The sequence below is a fragment of the Frankliniella occidentalis genome, unplaced genomic scaffold (genome assembly GCF_000697945.3).
Source record: "Frankliniella occidentalis isolate FOCC.00 unplaced genomic scaffold, Focc_3.1 Scaffold473, whole genome shotgun sequence".
Taxonomy (NCBI): domain Eukaryota; kingdom Metazoa; phylum Arthropoda; class Insecta; order Thysanoptera; family Thripidae; genus Frankliniella; species Frankliniella occidentalis.
Window position 1 is genome coordinate 121,993 of NW_026267591.1, and position 5,186 is coordinate 127,178.

The 5,186-nt window shown below is 54.4% G+C and overlaps 1 protein-coding gene across 1 annotated transcript in view; it reads right to left on the reverse strand.

The window, feature by feature from the left end:
* The window catches only part of LOC113217835 (knirps-related protein-like), a 46,072-nt gene extending 41,307 nt beyond the window's left edge, over nucleotides 1-4,765 (reverse strand). The window contains exon 1 of the mRNA XM_052274953.1: nucleotides 4,720-4,765. The gene's annotated coding sequence lies outside the window, so the exon portion shown is untranslated. The remainder of the gene's footprint in view (nucleotides 1-4,719) is intronic.
* Between the last annotated feature and the right edge of the window lie 421 nt (nucleotides 4,766-5,186).

Below are 5,186 nucleotides of genomic sequence, written 5' to 3' on the forward strand. Positions count from 1 at the left end.
GAGAGAGAGAGAGAGAGAGAGAGAGAGAGAGAGAGAGAGAGAGACTACGGCAAGGGAAAGAAAAGCTTTTCCGTAGCGGTCAAAAAGCAACGGAAATCCCGGGGGAAGACTATTTCTAGGCGTGTACGACGGAGCAACAAGCGGGGTAAATTTAAATGATAGTAATTTCTCCGCGTGGCTCGGCTTACGCGATGGCAAATCGATTGTAAGGATTTGAATGTGATCGGTACGACCGGTTAGTTAAGTATATAAATTACAGTAGGGAAGGACCACATCGTAAAGAGCGTCCAAACGAGGCAGTCATTTGCCTACCGTAGCATTGTGGTCATGTCGTGTGGTGCGTATGCGCGCGAGTGCACCGTCGATAGAAAACAGGCTTAGGCGTCCTCTTTCAGTTTTTAACAAGTTATTGGTCATTAAATGTTTGCTTCAATACCTCGCCCCGCGTGCCATATTGCGGGTCCTCCAGCAGGGCGCGCGCGAGGCGGGCGCCAGAGGAGGAGGAGGAGTCACACCGAGAGGGGGAGAGACAGAGAGAAGAGAAAGCCTCATTCCGTTTCGTGCTTTATAGCTCATCGTTTTGCAAGCGTTTAGTTGAAAGGGATCGTGCCCCACAATGCGCATTCTTCAACGGGAGACATTTCATGCGCTACACACGCCCGGCCGCGTCATTAGAATCAATCAGGGGAGCGGGGGTAGGGACCGGCCGGCCAGCAGCGCAACGCGACCGACACGTACGGAAGCCTTCTTCATACGCTGCTCGTCTTGTTTCGCGCGCCGGCTCGCCGAGCACGCGGTGCGTGAGGGCAGCCAGGCACGCTAGGCGTCATGTTTTGACACAGTCGAGGCATGAAAATGGCAGTAGCTTTGCAACTCGAGAATCTGCTCCGCGGAGTGTCGCCCTCTCCCCCCATACCACCCCCCTTCCTGCCGTTACTGCTTGCCATAAATCGAGGGGCTTGGGCCTGTCCCCCCGCGCCGCGCGCAAGCCGTCGTCCAACCCTCCGAACCGAAGCCCGAGCACAGCGAACAGTCGAATATAACGCGATTAGTCATAGGTCGCCAGATTACAAGACAAGCCGCGCGCGAAAACTTCACATCAGCGTGGCTGCTTCTTAGGCTCTCTACCCCGGCCGCCCGCGCGTCGAAGTCTCCTAGGAGACTTTGCTGCGGTCCGGCCCGGCGGCGAGGGGCTCTCGGCGGCTCTCTGCCTCGGCAGCGTGTCACCGTCACACGGGCGGCCACAACACGGACCGATTCCATTTCATGTTCACTGCTTTTATCGGCGGACGTTCCTGGTCGCTTAGCCTCAGCTAAAATAAAGGAGGCGGAAACAAAACTTGACAATTGGAGCAGTGAGCGTGTGCGCATCCTACGTCCAAGAACAATATTGTAAATAAGAAGATGCAATGTTATAATTGAATAGTTTATAACGTGTCTTGTTCGTTATAATATGTATGTTAAGGATGCATACTTACTTTGACTTATATGCATGTCCATAGTCCCTTAAAATTTCGTCCTTAGACATTCATTTAGCCAGTGAGTATGCATCACTTGTGGATTTTCATTGTGACGTCGGTGGCGGTCAGCACAAACAACGACGTTTATTTTCCCCAGAACTCATCCGGACAATAAGAAGGCAACTTTAAAATGTGCAGAAAGTTACAGGGACCAAAGGTGGATGAGGAAAGTCGGAGGCGTATCCTAAATTTTACGGAAACACGCCCTCGACACGGCAGAGGAATGTGCCCGCTGTATAGCCCCAATACAACAACAGCCGTGTCCCGCGGAAAGCAAATAATAAAAAGTGGACCACCTCTCCTCTTCAAACTGTCTGACTTTCTTGTTGACGATCGGGACAGAGAAGGATAACCCCCTCTTGTACGGTAAGGCACCCTGCGTCTGGAGAGGTCAACCTGCTCACTGTAACATGAGAGAGGTGGGATATAAGAGAGAGAGAGAGAGAGAGAGAGAGAGAGAGAGAGAGAGAGAGAGAGAGAGAGAGAGAGAAGAGGTGGCGGCGCGGGTGGGGAGGTTCTTGGGTTCCAGTTGCTATCAAGCCTGCAACAGGGCAAGGGGCACCGGCTCATGGCACAATATTAAACTGTAAACTTTATGGTGGCAGCGGTGGAAGCTAAAGCTCTACAGACAGATCTCCAAAGCTAAAGCGGCCGGCCTTTATTGTTGGAGCAGACGACCCATCGCCACCGTACGGCTGTGGATGCGGCGGGGCCGCAGGGCGGTGGTGTGAGTGTGAGCCGCGTGTGGACAGCACTCGAGAGCAGCCGTGCGACGGAAGAGCTCGAGAAATCGATCGAGGGCTCGAATCCCAAGAGGATGGGCCGGTCGGCGGTTGGCGGCGGCGGCCATCCGATCAGCCCACCCCGAAACGAGAAATCCGCCGACAAACCGATCAGACTGTCGGCGAGATGGGCCACCATTCGGTTGCCATTCTCGCACGCACTCCCGGAGCGGAGGTGACGCTCCCCGCTCTCCCCGGCCGGGCCCCGCCCGCTCTCCCGGCGAAGGCGTCCGTGTTGAACTTGCGGTCGAGCCATAAAACGGGCCGAGTACTGCACTGAGTACCCGGGGTACCCTCCCGGACCCTCCCGGGGCACCCGGCCCCATATATGACTCGGCCGGGTGCCACCCGGGGCCCGGGCCGCCACCACCAGCGCGCAAGGTGGGCCCCAATTTGCGCACCTTAAACTCCCGTCCCGGCGGGGGCCCCCAGCGCCGCACGCCCGCATGGCCCCCGTGGAGGCTCGGCCGGAGCCCCCCTCCCGTCCGGTGTGTCGTGTGAGATGGGACGCGGCCGGACTCGGCGCTCGCTGCGTCTTCCGGAGAGCAATGGAGGAAAGATAAAGAGGGACACACACCATACCGGCTCCCCGCGTGTAGCTAAACAAGGGGCATTCCCCGGAAAAACTGAACCCAGTTCAATTTCTAAGAGACAATAAAACACATTTAAATGTCTGTGAGGTTAATTGGGCAAAAATGTTGAACTTGGGTGTGAGGCTTACAAAACTTAGCGCCTCGCTGCCCCCCCCCCCTCAGACAATACAGAGCCCCATCTAACGCTAAACTCATTTTCCACCCATCTCCAGAGGTTAACACCCTCATCCTTGACGTAAAATACCAACAGTTCTCCGTAACGCCTAACAACAGCCGTGATACAGGAGAAGGGGTTTAGTCACCTCTTATTTATTTATGGCGTCTGTTTTGTGCATGGGAAGACCAAAAAACGCCTTGCGAAGTTAATTTCAGGTAATGCACTTCTCTCATGGTGGCATCAGGAACTTTAACTTCTGGTGTATCCGTCCGGTAAAGACAGTCTTCGGGACTGTATAAAAAGATGTCATGCTGGTAAGTCGACTCATCCCCTTCTTTCTCTTCACGGCTCAACCGCCCCCTCCCCTTCCCACGATAAATAAAACGCCTACCCGCGAATCTGAAAACAGAGCGACTCTCAGAGTTTGCCATTCGCCGGCGGGTTCAGCGGGGCGGTTGGGCCGACGGGCCATCTGCTCTGACCTGACCGAGCCGCTCCGGGCAGATCGACCGATACGTGTGTCCGCATATGTGTGTGCGTGTATGAATGTTCGGACGGAATGTGTTTTGATCGCCCGCCCCGATGCGACATGTTTGGCGGGTCCTCATATCGCATTTGGGTCCCGCGCGGCGCAGATCGGCCGGAGCGCGGGAAGAGGGGGAAGAGGGTCGGGGGGAAGAGCTCGCGGCCGGTAAATGTGACAGATACTGCGCATCTTAGGGTCAAAGCTTACGGCCTAGGCGCGAGGATAAAACGACCCTGAAATAAAACATGACGGTCGGGATCGCCGAAACGCCCCGACCATTTAGTGAAAACATGGAAAAGCTCACAAAACTGGAACGAGATTCCCCGGCCGCTCGCATAGGAGGCACTTCCCTCCCCGCAGGTCGGCCGCACTGGATCTTTTACGGCCCCGACGCATACGGAATAAAACACGATCACATCCGATAGCGCGTCGGCCAATTTGCTTAACATCTCGCGACGAGTCAATGTTTCTAAAAGGCGCGTCGCCTTTCCTTTTACTTTATTTATGTACCCCCCCCCCTCTCTCAACCTTTCCGTTTCTTTATTTCGATCTGCACTCGATCTGGAGGTACCCCTTATTATCAGACACCGGACTCGCATCCTCGCTAATCGAAGAGGGCCCGACCTCTTTGAGCAGGTCAGAGCTGGGGCGGCCGGGGCCGGCTTGCAAGTCACGTTGCCTTATTTGAATCCCGAGGCAGGCCCCAAACTGGTATACCGGGTATTTTCGGAGCGATATTCCAAGACACCAAAAAACGCTTCCCTTCTTATTTTGTTGTTATATCACGGAGGATCTCCGGGGGCAGCGGAGAGACCCGCCCGGCCGCGGTCCAGCAGCGGCAGCCTGATATACGCAGCGACGCGCTGTTCGAAAATCAAAGTAGAATTTTCCGGCAGGTTTGTGTCATCTACATATGTCAAAGACAATGGGGCCGACAGAGGGGAGGGGTGGCAGAGATGCAGAGAGTGGAGTCCGCCCAATCCCTTTGAAGCGGCTCTTTATGAGGACCAGAAGACCCAGACGGAGACTTGCATCACACTCGTCCCTTTCCCCAGAGAATGGATGGTCGCACGAAGCGAGAGCGCGGCCCCGCTGATTGGTTCCAGATGCCAAACACCTCAAAAGTGTGTCTTAAACTTACCCATCATCGTATATTGAGCCAGCGGCGACGCCGAGCCCGCACCAAATCACCCGCAGCAGCCTACAAAAAAAAAAAAAAAAAAATAACTCAAGAAAGTATATTCCACCTTTCGCACACACCAAAACTTGTTTGGCGCTAACGGCATTATGTTGTGTACAATTTTTGTTGGTTCCTATGGCCCTCATCTACATTGTTGTTATTACTGACCATACGGCATTACTAAACCACTTGTACCGGTCACCAACAACATGCACTTGCGACACCGCGTAGCACGTGCGTTGAAGCCAATCTAACGACATGCGTCGTTGGTACAGTTTTTAGCCCGCCCTTCTGCTTTTAAAAAAGCATTAAAGCGGGCTTATGCAACCGCTCTCGTGTCTGTCTGTCTGTCTGTCTGTCTGTCTGTCTGTCTGTCCGTCGTCCGTGTAAGAGGAAGGAGATGAGCTAGAGGTCTACAAATTTCAGGG